General features: G+C 37.1%; 1 long non-coding RNA gene across 1 annotated transcript in view; it reads right to left on the bottom strand.

The window, feature by feature from the left end:
• LOC122746024 overlaps nucleotides 1–12,508 on the bottom strand; it is a 112,851-nt gene extending 100,343 nt beyond the window's left edge. Inside the window, exon 1 of the long non-coding RNA XR_006355511.1 lies at nucleotides 12,254–12,508. This is a non-coding gene — a long non-coding RNA (uncharacterized LOC122746024). The remainder of the gene's footprint in view (nucleotides 1–12,253) is intronic.
• Nucleotides 12,509–15,959: the final 3,451 nt, after the last annotated feature.

Genomic DNA, 15,959 nt, shown 5'->3' with positions numbered 1-15,959 from the left:
TAAGAAAGCATGAGATGACCTTTCTAAGGTTTCTAAGGGTCATCCTGGCATCCTGGAAGTTTCATGGATGTGTCATGTCAATCAATGGACTTGAATGCTACCAGCCAATTAGCTTGGAGCCGTTTGTGGGGACAACCCTGCTTTCTGTTCCACAGAGGGCTTCACAGAGAAATGGACCTGAAAATGCACTCCCTTTTGGAAGCGTGGGTGGCTAGGTGAAGGAGCTATTTTTCCTCTTTCTCCAGGCGTATATCAGAGATAGGGTTTTTTCCATTCTTTCAGAGACATGTGCATTCTCTCTCTCTCTGTCTTTACTTCTAATATATTTATAAATGCTAAAAGCCTAAACAGTTGCTGAAGCTCCTAATTTATAATTCCTAGCTAGTTTCTCCCCACACTTGGGCAGGGGACAGGTAAGGATACACACAGTAGATTTTAATCATCACAGTAACAAGCAATGGGTAGATATTTCCTATTGCTGTGAGGATATGAATTAGGTATGGACTATATATTGCCCTTATATCCTTGATACTTAGAGACAGTAACTTATTTTGGGTAATCTGACTTGGTGCAAACACATTCTAGGACTGTCTCCATTTTATACGTGAAATTGTCCTTGAAGAAAATCTTTAGGCTAATCTAGTATATATAGTAGAGAATGGGAATTAATTTTACTATAGGTTGGGTATCTTACTAGTTCAGGCAATCTCACCCGGATATCTCACACTGTAGTTACATGGTAGGGACAAAAGTTGGTTTGTGCACCATTGATTCTCTCTCTGCCTACCCCGTGAATGATCTAGGGTCAGTCTGATCCATGTGTTCCCATTAATTGCATAGAGATCAGTAAGATGGCTTCTGTATTTTTTCCTATAACAGCCATTTGTGGACATTCAAGTGAACTTTTTTTATTCTTTTCATATGCAGGATAATACTAGCTATTCCTAGACAAACAGTCGTCTCCCATGTTGAACAAAAAATGGAAATGATTTGCCTCGTAATTTGTTCTGTAACTTCTTATTTCTCCTTATGTTGTAGTTCATTACTCCAGCCACACTTCCAGTTGCACAAGCTTTTGGTCCTGCCTTAAGGCTTTCCAGAATTACCATTCCCCCAGTCAGAAACAAATTCCCTTTTGACCATCCACATCCTTTATTTCTTTTCCACATTTTTCATTACCTTCTCAATGAAACCTCCTCAGACATCCCATGAAATGATGATTACTGTAATTACTCTGGTTACTTGTTAATAATCATTTATTTGTATAAATTTCTTCCTCTGGTTAGATAGTTTTATGTCTTTATGTTTATCCATATGTGTATGCAGATCTATAAAACACACATGAATACATTTGTGATTGCATTAGTGTGAGGAAGTCCTTCCATAAATGTACATCTTCGCATAAAAATCTGAGGTAGTCTCCTAGATACATATAGGTTAAATTTTAAATTTAATTTAATATTTAATTTGTTATTTTATACATCTCAAGGAGGTATCCTCCCAAGCATATGTTAAAAATCAATCAGGATTCTGTCTTTGAATTTATTGACAGATGTGATTACTGACATAACGTTATTAGTAAGCTGGCTAAGAATCAATATCAAGTGAGATATAAAACAGAAGACAGTAGCTCCCTAGGTTTACAGAGGGTGTCTTGTGGAAAGTCCAAACAGAAGAAACATTTCATGTTATTAGCAAGATTTTCTAAATTTTTCAATTTTCTGATTATATAATATAAATTATATTGAACTAAGGAATATATTTTTTAAAAAAGGTTCCTTGATGGAATATATTGTCATTTGAAGGAGAATAGGCCTAAACCTCTACTTTTGGAAAAAAACAAAAGCAGATTAAAAACACATTACCTAGATCAGAGGTCTCTACACTTTTTTGATCATATATTCCATCAGTGAAAAATGTTTGAACATGTACTCCCATAATATTTTATATTTGCTTATTACAAATTATCCATGTACTACTATGCTAATAAAATATACATAATAAATGAAATAAAATAGACATTTAAAAGGATGAGATAAATATGAAATAGAAATTTATAGGGAGACACTGGAATTTATTGAGGAGGGGAGTGACATGGCTATACCTGTGCTTGCTGAAAAGTATTTTGATTGCGGTGTGGTAGATTGGAAAGGGGGAAAGACTTGAGGGTAGTATTATATTCAAATTCGGTGGCTATTGCAATAGTCTGGGGAAGTAATGACAAGGGCCCAAGCTAGGGTAATGGTCATGTGAGCAGTAAGAAGTGGAGAAATAATAGAGATGTCAATAATACAGATGAAAGAGATTTGGCAACTCATGGTAGAGAAGAGTGATAAGTCAAAGAAGTTACTCAAATTGTTGGTCAGTGCTTTTATCAAAAGGGGGGGGGTCAGGTTTTTTTTTTGAGAAGATAATATGAGACCTGTTATGTGATCACAATTTATCAGGACTTGCTTGTCCTTATATGAATGTCTCAAAATGATGAAGTGCCCTGGGTATTAGAGGATGAGTATGTTGGGCAGAGATTTTGGTGGGGATTTTCCCAGTGACACTTGCACAGCTGGTTAGGTTATAATTGTCTTGTGCCTGAGGTCAAAAAGAAGGGGGTTGTAAGCTGGCACAGTGGAAGTAGCAGGTAAAGTGGATAAGTGTCGAGTTGTTCAGTGAGAGTAACTGTGGTTGTATTGGAGATAATACCCACAATTAGGTCTCACAGGGAGGGTGGGATGTTATCCATCTTTCTACCTTATTTTTTGTGGGGCAATGAGAGTTAAATGACTTGCCCAGGGTCACACAGCTAGTAAATGTCAAGTGCCCGAGGCCGGATTTGAACTCGGGTCCTCCTGAATCCAGGGTTGGTGCTTTATCCACTTCACCACCTAGCTGCCCCCATCATCCTTCTACCTTCTTACTGGTTGATCACATACCCATTGGGGTTATGACTCAGTCCCAATTTTGGAGACCACTGGCCTAGATCATGATTCATTAGTTAGGTAAGCAGTTCATTGTGATACTTGTCATTTTATAGGACTATTGATTTAGAATTATAAGAAGATTTAGAGGTCATCTACTCTAACACCCTTATTTTACAGACGAAGAACTGGGATCCAAAGAGGTTGTATGACTTGTCCACAGTCACACAGGTAGAAAATAACAAAGCTAGATTTAAATCAAGGCCCTTTAACTCTTCTGATTCCAAATCCAGTATTCCTTTCATTCAGTCCATCTTGGATGGGTATTACCCATGGACAGTAGATTGGGTTCAGAACTGTTGTTGTTTGTCCTTCATTATTGAAGGAAGACCATGACAGATGTCATGACTTGCAATGAATTTGATTTAAGGGAGCACTGTGCAAAGTCACCAACCTCACTGTCTCCTACAGATTCATCTGGGTCAGTGGCAAGGATGACTGGAGATGGCCTTGGATATTTTAAGGCAAATTGGGTTTAAGTGACTTGCCCACGGTCACACAGCTAGTGTCTAAGGTGATATTTGAATTCAGGTTTTATGACTCCAGAGCCAGTGCTATATCCACTGCACCTCAGAACTAAGAGAACTAAGGAGATTGGGTAGGGTTTCATTTGGGCAACTGTGCTGCACTTTTAATGATCAAAAAAGTTTGGGGGCAGTTACGTGGCACACTGGATTCAGGAGGACCCGAGTTCAAATCCAGCATCAGACACTTGACACTAGTTGTGTGAGCCTGGGCAAATCACTTAACCCTCATTGCCCTGAAAAAAAACAAAACAACACAACACACAACAACAACAAAAATGTTTACAAGTTAATTGCTACCAGAAAAGCCCATCTTTTCAACACCAATATTCTGAGTGATTCTATATGAATACAACTCAGAAAATGACATGATCTCAGAAAAATAAAAGTTATAGGTAATCAACTAGGCACTGATAAGATACAAAGTGGATATAAGTAGGCTGCATCACAAAACCACTGTCATTATGGAGTATTTCCAAGCAATTCAGGGATGTCTATATTCAACTAAAAAAATTCCTGGTTATGGATTATCAACTGTGATTTAGGATCGAGTTTGCCCATATTCTTTTTCCAAATATTATTTATGTTGGAGCTTTAATGGCCAAATCTGTTAATATGCTTTCCCAAGTAAATAAATTCTTAGCAGTCCACTTATATATACATGCTTCATTTATATTTGAGCATATGTTCTGGCATTTCTGTATCCCATCACTAGAAGTAAAAGCTAGCTAATGCATTGACCTTTTAACTGAACTTCCCACATTTGGAGTTTCCTCCTCCAAGTTACAATGCACATTACTGAAAGACCATTAAAGCGCCACTTTAATCATGATACATTTATTTCTATTTAGGTGCCTACAGTGACTTCCCATTACCGATGGTATCAAGTTCAGACTGTCATTCAAAGCTCTCCTTCAGCAATTCATGTAGTCTAACCCATACTTGGAAAAGAAATAATCCCCACCCGATTAGACTCAAAATTATAATCAAGTGGGTCCTTCTACATTTTTTTCCACTTTCCAAATCTCATATTTTTCAGAGCCCCATGTTGAGTCCTACCTTCCTTGGTAAGTACAGCCTACAAAGGTTGTTCATTTCTTGTTTCTTAGGCCTCTCTCAGTTGTGGATTTCCAAAGTTGGAAAAAAGACAAAAAACAGACCTTGATTCATTTAAATACTTGATTCCATTTAGTTTCTCTTAGATTTGTGCCACAAACTTGCTCCTACTAGTTGCTAACTTTAATCCCCCTGCTCCTTAGTGCACCTCACTACCATGGCTAATAATTTATTGCACCAATTTGGTTTATAAAACACTAGGTTACTATGTTCATTCATTTCTGTATGTTTTGTGCCATATCTATTCTACTAATCACTCTATTTCTTAACTACTACCAAATTGTTTTGATGATTCTTGCTTTGTGGAATAGTTTGAGATCTTCTAATGATAAGTCACTTTCCTTCCTGTCTGTTTTCATTATTTCACTTGAGAATTTTGACCTTTTTTTTTTCATCCAGATGAATTTCATTATTTTTTTCTAGCCCCATAAAGTAATCCTTTGTATGGCACTGTAATATTATAATTTTTCTTATATTAGCTCAGCCTACCCTGAATAATTAATATCTCTTCAGTTATTTAGTTGTTTTTATTTGTGCATCAACTTGCCTTAAAGCATTATTTTCTTGCTTTGTTTACTGCATTTTATCAATTGTTTCTCTTTTAACTACCTGTAAATTCCTCCTCAGAGCTTGACAAAGCAACCATTTTACAATTGTCTTTCCACTAATACTTACATTATAAAGAATGGTGTGTTTATCAAATAAACTTAATAATTTCCCTTTATTTACTCCTAACGGAACAATCTTCTTTTCCTAAATCTAAGGACCTACTATTCTACATATTACTTGTTTCAAAGTAGATTATGATTCTCCATAATTGATCCTTACCTTGAAAAGATTATTGTAACTAATAAATATTTTTAAGCATTTTATAAGCAGGGATTTTGGCAACACCTCAAGTCCCCCCTATTTCCCCCAAATCCATTAAACAATAAATTCTACCCTGCCAACTCATTCCTGACCTTTCCTATTGCCATTTGTAGTCAGGAGTAACACAGAGAAAGCCTGGATCTATCTAAATACTTTATTGAGTCTACAAAGTTTTGTTAAATAATGAAGAGAAATAAGATTTCTGCATAAGTACAACTTTAAAGATTCCTCTCCTGGATGCATTTCAAACACATGACCTTCTAACCTAATTCCCCTGTGTAGGCACTATATGAATCTAGCTTCCCTTGAGGCTACATCTTTGAGTTATTAAACACTATCCTCCTTTCCTGATATAGACAAGAATTCCTCTTACCTATTAAGCAAATGTTCTATTTGCTTATGCCTAATGGAGTCCTTTTGCCAGTCACCACAACAGTGTTGATATTTTCTACTCTGGCTACAAGGTGTTCTGATATTGTCTTATAAAATGTTTATCAAAAGTAGGAACATTATTAAAATTCCCTGAATGGCGTCCAACTTCAAATATAGAGGGAAGGTCCATAAGGCCTTATGCCCTCTTCATTAATACTTCCTATTGTTACTAATTTTCTGTTAACTGGTACCCTCAATTCCTTAATCCTAACATGTTCTGCTTTCATTCTTTGGACAAAATCATAAAAATGACTCTATTCATTGCTCTGGACAGATCGAATCATGTGAAAATGTCAGTCTTCTGCAGAATCCAATGGTAGGAATTCCACTCTTGAATGAATAGTATGACAGTTTCTTTTTTTTGTTTGTTTGTTTTTTGTTTTTTTGTTTTTTGTTTTTTGTTTTTTTGCGGGGCAATGGGGGTTAAGTGACTTGCCCAGGGTCACACAGCTAGTAAGTGTCAAGTGTCTGAGCCGGATTTGAACTCAGGTACTCCTGAATCCAGGGCCAGTGCTTTATCCACTGCGCCACCTAGCTGCCCCCAGTATGACAGTTTCAAGTAGAGGTCAAGATGATTCCTATTGACATCCTAATAATGCATTTCAAGGCCGAAAAATGTGTCATTGGAGAGGAGAGTGGTTGGCAAGCTAATTTACCTTTTTGTCTGATAGTTAAGGGGAAATGATTTCATTAAATGCTAAAGGAACTATGTTAATGTACCCTACACTGGAATTTTAAGAATATAAGTAGATTTGAAGAAGCAGTGAGTAATCATCCTGTTTTTACTGAACTCAAAAGATTAGATTAATCTGAGTTTGTCTTTCAATAGAAATTATTTTGGTATTAAAAGGGTTTTGAAATATAATGCACTAACAGAGGTAGTAACCTTTTCATGTATTCTGGCACAATTTAAACATAGTCCCCAACTAGAAGTAGTAGGATGGACTGGCTTTTGAAAGCTTCTTCCTAATGCAATCCAATGATTAAGTTGTAATCATTTCTTTTTCTTTTTTCCTTATGAAAAATAGCTCCCTGTTACATTTCAGATTTAAAAAAAAATGCTTTGGTTACAGATTTACTTCTTAGCTTACTGGATTTGAGCACTGAATATTTACTAAGAGAATATCAAACTATCTATAATTTAAATGTGTTTAAATATCTAAAGTCATTAGGATAACCTATAGTACACCATTTATTAAGAATACCCTAGGGGGCAGTTCCGTGGTCCAGTAGATAAAGCACTGGCCCTGGATTCAGGAGGACCCGAGTTCAAACCCGGCCTCAGACACTTGACACTGTGATGGCCAAATTTTGACATGTGGAGCATTATTTGGGTGACTCACCTTAATATTGGGGTCCTGGAAATATGAGGGACTTTTTAGGTTTAACCCTTCCCTCTGAACTGCTCTTTTCAGATATTTCTCCCAGGCCAATAAGAAATGAACCTAAGTTTTAGTTCACAAAAGGATCAGATTTTATTACTTTGGAATTAAACAACAAAGGTGAAACTAATAAAAATCAAAGATAAGGAAATAGGAAAATAGAAATATAGATATCCTTCACTCTAAACTTAGCCTATGCAATCCCCAGACCATTTTCTATTAAGCTAGTTCAAAGGAATTTAGGGTTTTCTGTCATTAACTCACCAAATACCTGAACAGTCCGCCAGACTGAGAACCAGCATTCTCCACCAGGATAGCAGTCACCACACAGAGAGTGAAGTAGCATTCCGAAAGTGACTCTAGAGCTAGCGTTCGGGAAGTGTCCTCAAATCTCCCTTCAGGGAACATTCAATCTTTTCTCCCTCAAAAGGGGAGGTCCTTCAAAAGCTGCCTATACCACAAATAATTTTTACCACAACACTTACTAGTTGTGTGACCCTGAGAAAGCCACTTAACCCTCATTGCCCTGAATTAAAAAAAAAAAAAAGAATACCCTAATGTCCTGAAACAGTTAATTTTTTTTCCTTAAGCCACCTGAATTTAATAGAAGGACTTACCCATTTTTAATATTTGACCAAATAAGTGAAATATTCCCTGATAACTTATTCCAGTCTGTCTAGGTAAAAATTTCCCCCATATTCTCCTTCCTTCCTTTTCATGAGGGCATGAAAAGAAGAGGGAACAAGAATTTATTAAGGGCCTGCTACATGTGACAGGAACTGTTTTTGAACACCTTATAAATATCTTATTTAGTCCTCACAACAACCCTGTGAAATAGGTGCTATAATTTCCCCCATTTCATAGATGAGGAAACTGAGGCAAGTTGGAGGTTAAGTCCCTTGCCCAGAGACACACAGTAAGTGTTCAAGGCTGGATTTTAATTTAGATCTTCGTGACTGAGACCACCTAGCTGCCTCACAGGCAAAGGTCATAAAAAGTAATTAGCCAAGAGTTAATATTTTTGTTCATTACATAGATGAAGGCATAGATGGCACACTTAATCAGATTTGCCGATGACATAAGGCTGGGAGAGATCACTAACCTGTTGAATGTCCAAATTAGGATCCAAAAAGATATTGGTAGGCTAGAAATCAGGCTGAATTTTATAAACCTAAGTGTAAAATCCTGTACTTGGGTTATAAAAAAAACAATAAATGCCTAAACATAGGGTTGTGGAGTCATGGCTAATTGCTCCTGGTTTTTCATGTGAAAATGATCTGCTTTCTGATATGGTCAGGATACATGAAGTGATAGTATTGTTTCTTTCTTCCCGTTCAGTCCACATCTGTAGAATATTGTATTTAGTCCAGGTATCACATTTTATTTTATCTTATTTCATTTTTAAATTTCTATTTTATTTCTTGCTCCAAATTTCTTCTTCCCCTTCCCTTTCCAGAAGGCAAGAAAATCAAAACCCATTACAAATATGAATTGGCATAATAGAGCACTGGACCTGGAGTCAAGAAAACCTGAGTTCAAATCTGGCCTCAGATAATTACTGGCCTCTTAGTTGTGTAATCATGGTCAAGTAATTTAACCCTGTTTGCCCCAGTTTCCTCATTTGTAAAATGAGCTGTAGAAGGAAATGGCAAACCATTCCAGTATCTTTGCCAAGAAAACCCCAAGTGGGTGTCGTAACACAACTGAAATGACTGAAAAACAACAGTTATGCAAAGAATTTTCTACACCACCAAGGAGGGGAAGAAAAGAGGGAGAGAGGGGGGGGGGACAGAGCGGCTTCAATTTATGAGTCCATCAGTTCTCTATCTGGAGGCAAATAGCATGTTTCATCTTGAGTGGTTGATCAATTCATCAATTCATTAATTGTGGCTGATCAGATTTACCAAGTATTTCAAAGTTGATTATCTTTACAATATTGCTGTTACTGTATAAAAATTGTTCTCCTGGTTCTGTTCACTTTACTTTGTACCTGTGAGTACAAGTCTTCTCAGGTTTTTCTGAAACCATCCCATTCATCATTTTCTATAGCATAATAGTATTCCATCACATTTGCATACCATAACTTGTTCATTCCCTAACTGATGGACATCTCCTCAGTTTCTAATTATGTGCCACTACAAAAAAAGCTGCTATACATATTTGTACATATATATATATATATATGTACAAATATGTGTGTGTATATATACATATATATGGGTCATTTTCCTCTTTGATTTCTTTGGGGTATAAACCTAGAAACAGTATCTCTGAGTAAAAGGGTGCCACATTTTAGAAGGGCATAGAGATGCTGGAGAGCATCTAAAAGAGGACTTGGACACTGAAAAATAAAAATCATGGCAGAGAAGAGACATCATGAAGATAGGTTTAGGACTGGGGGAATGTACAGATATATGATAGTTACCTTCAAGTATTTGAAGGGCTCTCATATGAAGACAGGTGGAATAGTGGAATAGACCTGGAGTCAGGAAGATCCGATACTTGATAACTGTGTGACAATGGGCAGATCTCAACTCCTGTCAGTCTCAGTTTCTTCAACTATAAAATGGGAATAAGAATAGCACCTATCTCCCAAGGTTGTTGTGAAGATAAAAGTATATGGTAAAGTGCTTTGTAAATCTTAAAAAGTACCATACAAATATTAGCTATCGTTTATCATATCATATGTAAAAATGCTCTAAATCACTATTGATTAGAAAAATGTAAATTAAAATAATTCTGAGTACTGCCTCACACCTATAAGATTGACTAATACAACAACAACAACAACAACAACAAAAAAAAGGAAAATGATAAATGTTGGAGGGAATGTGGGAAAATTGGGACACTAATGCATTGTTGGTGGAGATGTAAACTGATCCAATTATTCTAGAGAGCAATTTGGGTCCATGCCCAAAGGGCAATCAAACCCTTTGATCCAGCAATACCACTACTAGGTCTGTATCCCAAAGATATTGTTTAAAAAAGGAAAAGGACCTAAATGTACAAAAATATTTATAGCAGCTCTTTTTGTAGTGGCAACTGAAGGATAGCTGAACAAATTGTGGTATATGAATATAATGGAATACTATTGTGCTATAAGAAACAGATTTCAGAAAAAACCTGGAAAGACCTACATGAACTGATGCAAAGTAAAGTGAGCAGAACCAGAACACAGGAGTATATAGTAACAGCAACATTGTACCATGATCAACTATGAATAACAACTATTCTCAGTAATACAATGATCCAAAACAATTCCAAATGACTCAGGAGGAAAAATGCTGTTCACATCCAGAGAAAGAACTGATGGTGTCTGAACAAAGATTGAAGCATACTATTTTCCTTTTATTTTTGGTGGGTTTTTTCTTTTGGTTTGTTTCTTCTTTCATAACATGACTAATATGGAAATGTGTTTTACGTGATTGCACATGTAACCTATATCAAATTGCTTACTATACCAGGAAGGAGGAAGAAAATTTGGAACTCAAAATAAAAAAAAAAAGTTAAAATTTGTCTTTACATGTATTTAGAAAAATAAAATACTATTAAAAATAAATACACACTAGGTATCATCATTTTTATTACATGGAAAATAAGCTTCAATTTGTTCTACTTGGTCTCATAGGGTGACACAGAAACAATAGATAGAAATTTCAGGTAAGCAAATTTAGGCTTGTTTTAAGGAAAAACTTCCTAACGGTGTTAGGCCCAGTAAAATGGAGGGGCTTCCACTAAATTTATGTGGAGGAAGTATGGATACTTCTTGGGAAGGGATTCTTGGTCAAGCTAAGACTAAATTGTTTCTGAAAGTACATCATAAGTCTAGCATTCTCTAATTCTATTTCCAACGAGACAAACCTCACATTTATATAGGACACTGAGATTTACAAAGTGTTGTCCTCTTTACAGTCATGAACAACAGGAGGTAGTATAAATATTAGTGCCATTCTTTAGGGGAGGAAAGTTTCTGAGAGACCAAGCAGCTTGTCCACAGACACACAGCTAGGACTCATCGAGTATTCTCTTTGTCATTACAGCCAAGAAGCTACACAGTTAATTAGATGCCAAAAATTTGGAAACACTTTTGAGCACTAATAAAATAAAGCATAACTCACATTTGCATGACATCTTACTGTTTACAAGGCTTTGCTCACAATCACCCTATGAGATAGGCAGCACAAAATATTATTCCCATTTTACAGATGAAGACACAGGTACAGTGTTCCAGCTAGTAGTTTGGAAGAGGTTATACAACTACTAAGTATCAGATCTAGACTTTAGATTTATGATCCTGAAGGCCTTTGGGGCTATCTAGTCCAATTCTCAGCTTACAAATGAGTAAACTGAGGTCAAGGGAAGTCTAATTACTTGCCCAAGTTGTTTACAGCCAGTTTTAAACCATAGCCTCCTGACTCCAGAGTCATCACTCTTTCTAGTATGCTGAAAAGAAAATTGGATATAATATCAAAGGACTTGAGTTCAAATACTAATATAAATACCTGGGTTCAAGGAACAATTTATAGCAATAATGAAATCTGTGACATCAAATGACAATCTCTCTGAGCCTCAACTTCCTCTTCTCTAAAATGAGGACTTTGGAATAATAATAACAGCTTTTATATGTGTCAGGCAATTAACAATTATTATCTCATTTGATGCTCACAACAACCCTGAAAGGTAGTTACTATTCTTAGTCCCATTTTACAGATGAGGAAACTGAGGCAGACAGGGCTTAAGTGACTTGCCAAGGATCATATAGTTAGCAAGTCTGAGACTGGTTTTGGACCCTAAATGTCTTTCCATATATAAATCCTCAGCACATCTTTAATTATAAATCCATTATTCCTTCCTATACAGGTAGTTTCCCATACCCCCTTGTTTCTTATTTCACCCTTCTACTGTAACCCTGTTCATAACTTTAGCAAAAAAAAAATGCTTTTCTCATTAAACTCACTTAAATTTAAGTAGGTCTCAGATCTTCTCCATTTGGTCTGTTTTCTGCTTCCCTCTTCTGTCTTCCAGGCATTTATGAAAATCATACCTTTGATTTCTCCTTATTTTAGCCACCAGTGAGACAATCTACCTTGTTTCTTCAGCTTTCTTTTTCAGCCAGGTGGGTCTCATATGACTTCCTAGGGTTAACCCTAGGGCTATGTGTAGTCTACATATCCTGACATATGTCACCAGGTCAAACCACCTAAATCCATTGCTGCAGTGATTTTCTTGTACTTTACCCTGGGAATGAAGTTACCTTAAATTCTTCCCTCCCCTTCCTTTCCCATTTGCTTGTTTAACTTATTTAGTATTGTGTGAACTTAGTTACTTATTTCTAGCCTGCTTGCTGTTTGTGTAGCAAAGTGTTTAACTTTCATTTGCTAACAGAAAACAGGAATTTAAGATTACTGAAGCAATTTATAACGAGAGAAAATTTGCCATGTGCCTCTTGCATTATGTGTGCATACAAACACACACACACACACACACACACACACACATACATACACAGAAGTGGGGCAGGGGAGACGAGTGGGAAAGAGAGGGAGAGAGAAGGGGAAAGAGAGAGAGGAAGAAAGGGGAGAGAAGAGGAAAGTGGGGAAGGGAGAAGAGAGGGGAGAGAGATTGATTTTACTAACTTGAGGAAGGGTAATCTTTTAGATATGGAAAAGGGGGTGATTATGATTCTACAAGGTCACAATGGCATAACAAAGTTAAAGCTGGGAAACAGCTGTCTGCTCCTAAATGTATAACAATTAGGTTTCCCCCAAAATGTTCCAGACACACGTTTAAGTTTAATTTACATTATTAACATTTTTTTCATCACCTTCTTAAGTCTAGACAAACAACAAAAAATAAATTAAGCTTTCATATTTCTGAAGTGTAAATGATCACACCAAAAATTTAACACACTTCAAAACTAGTTTGAGCTGGTTCCAGCACACCCCTACTTAGGGTCATTTAGTGTACGTTCCTCACTCTATACACAAGGAAACTAAGGCTTAGAGAGTTCAAATGACTTGGATCCCTTGCCCTTCTGGCCTATCATTGTTCATGTGTAACCTAACTCTGGATTACTCCTACCATTTGCTTTCTACTGTATGTTCTTACTCACTTTCTACTGAGTAGGGCTGAAGAAAGTCCCCTAAAGCACCTGATTTGGTTCACTACCAATTTATTTCATCTAATTTCAAGGGAACCCTTATTTCAGCATTTTACTCCTCCCTAATTAAAGACAATGATGATGAGAAAGACTGAAGACAAAAGGAAAAGGGGATGGTAGAGGATAGATGATAGATAGATAGATAGAGTCATGGAAGTAACTAACATGAGCTTAGACAGACTTTGGGAAATATTGGAGTATAGAAGAGCCTGGTGTTCATGTGGTCCATGGATCAAGAAGAGTCAGACATGACTATACAACAACAACAACAAATTGATTATACCACTTCCCACAAAACTTCTCTCTTCATACTTCTAATACTTTCTCCCTGACTCAGGATGATACTTTAAATCATAGTAAGAAAATAGAGGACATTCCTATGAGCACCTTCTCCTCCCCCACTATAGATCTCAGTACCTCTTGTGACATCATCCCCCGTATTCTCCTTTATTTTAGTCTTTGTTGAAGTGGTGGCTCTTATCCTCAACAAGGTCAATTTCTCCACATGTACATTTTAGCCTATCCTCTTATATCTTCTTCAAGTATGTTTTCCTCCTAATCTCCTCTTTGTCTTTAATCTTTCCCAAAGACCTTCACCATTTTTTTTTGGCAGGGCAATGAGGGTTTAGTGACTTTCCCATGGTCACACAGCTAGTAAGTGTCAAGTGTCTGAGGCCAGATTTGAACTCAGGTCCTCCTGAATCCAGGGCTGGTGCTCTATCCACTGAGCCACCTAGCTGCCCCTCCTCCACCATTCTTTTTTTTTTTTTAACGGGGCAATTGGGGTTAAGTGACTTGCCCAGGGTCACACAGCTAGTAAGCGTCAAGTGTCTGAGGCCGGATTTGAACTCAGGTACTCCTGAATCCAGGGCCGGTGCTTTATCCACTGCGCCACCTAGCCGCCCCCCCCCACTATTCTTAAAAAAAAAAAAAATTCACATGATCCTACCATCTCCTCAAGCTATTGCCCTATGTCTCACCTCCCTTTTACAAGCTCCTAGAAAAAAGTTGTCCATAATTTCTTACCTCCACATTTTCCCCTCTCTCACTCACATCTTAACCCCTCGCAATCTGTCTTCTCACTATACTTAACTGAAACTGTTTTCTCCACATTTACTAGTGAGTTATTACTTGCTGAATGCAAAGGCATTTTCTCAAATCTCATCCTTCTATAGCATGACAGTGGACTCCTAGCTACTGCTGGTTCCCTCCAAATTATTTTGCATTTATTTTGAATATATATATATATGTATGTGTATATATACATACACACATATATGTGTGTTGCTTATACACACATGCCAATATATGTGCATGATGGTTCCCTTTTTACTAGATTGTAAAAATTCCTTGATTGCATGTATTATTTCATTTTGGTCTTTATATACCTAATGCCTAGCATAGTGCCTGATATAGACTAAGTGCTAAATAAATACATGTTGATTTACTGACCATCCTCTCCTTTTAGATCACCCTCATTTTCATGACACCACGTTCTCTTGTTTCTCTTCCTACCTTTCTGATAGCTCCTTCTTGGTCTCCCTTGCTGGATCATCATCTATCTTATACACTCTGACTGTAGATGCATGCCAAAGCCTAGTCTTGGGCCCCTTTCTCTCCCTCCCTCCCTCCTATTGGTGACCTTGTTAACTCCCATAGGTTCAGTTATCATGCCTTCCCTTCCACTGGTACAGATCCCATCTAGAGGGCACAGCAATAATGGGCACTGTGGGAAACTCTTCTACTTTCCTCTGTTTGGATATATGCTGATCTCCTGCTAGAGGGAAGCCATAGTCCTCTTTCCAATTCAATTCTTGAGGACATGACTTACTTCCCAAATTTGATGAGCCAGGCCTTTCTACAGCTGACAAAAGCATTTGAATGAATAGAGTTATCACCTACAATGAAGGATCAGTAGCCTTTACCATCTGCATGGCCACTTCATCTTTTAGATGGGATACCATCTAACCTACCAATATACCCTTAGGACCATTGGGCCTTTCTATACATCCTACAGCAATAGGTGTCCATGTCATAATTTGTGAGCTACGAGCAAGGGAATGATACCTCCATTTGCTATACCATGTTTGGATTTGAACTTCATTGGGGATGAATGCATTGTAACAACTTATTTAAGGACTAAGTGGTATAGGAGAGCATCTGCCTCTGGATGTTTAGGGGAAATGCCCTATACCTCCTTTATTGCTGTAAAAGCTAATTGATATTAATTGGATCCATGTCATTGGGGGTCTTAATCACTGATGATTGATATTAGGAAGAAAACACTGGAATGAGGTGTGAAGCCTATAACATTAAAGATATTTGCACTCCCTCAAAGATGTCTCCAGAATCTTGAGGGGGAAATGTAGCCAGCCCCCTCTGGGTACCAGAATTGTCAGTGTGAATTAGAATCAGGATAAGGACTTCCAGAATTTATAAAGGCTACAGTAGTGAAAAGAGAAAAGTGGCCATGATAGAACATTGCTACTGTTAGCGGACATTA

The sequence above is a fragment of the Dromiciops gliroides genome, chromosome 3, assembly GCF_019393635.1.
Source record: "Dromiciops gliroides isolate mDroGli1 chromosome 3, mDroGli1.pri, whole genome shotgun sequence".
Classification (NCBI taxonomy): Eukaryota; Metazoa; Chordata; class Mammalia; order Microbiotheria; family Microbiotheriidae; genus Dromiciops; species Dromiciops gliroides.
This window is presented reverse-complemented; position numbering and strand designations above follow the sequence as displayed.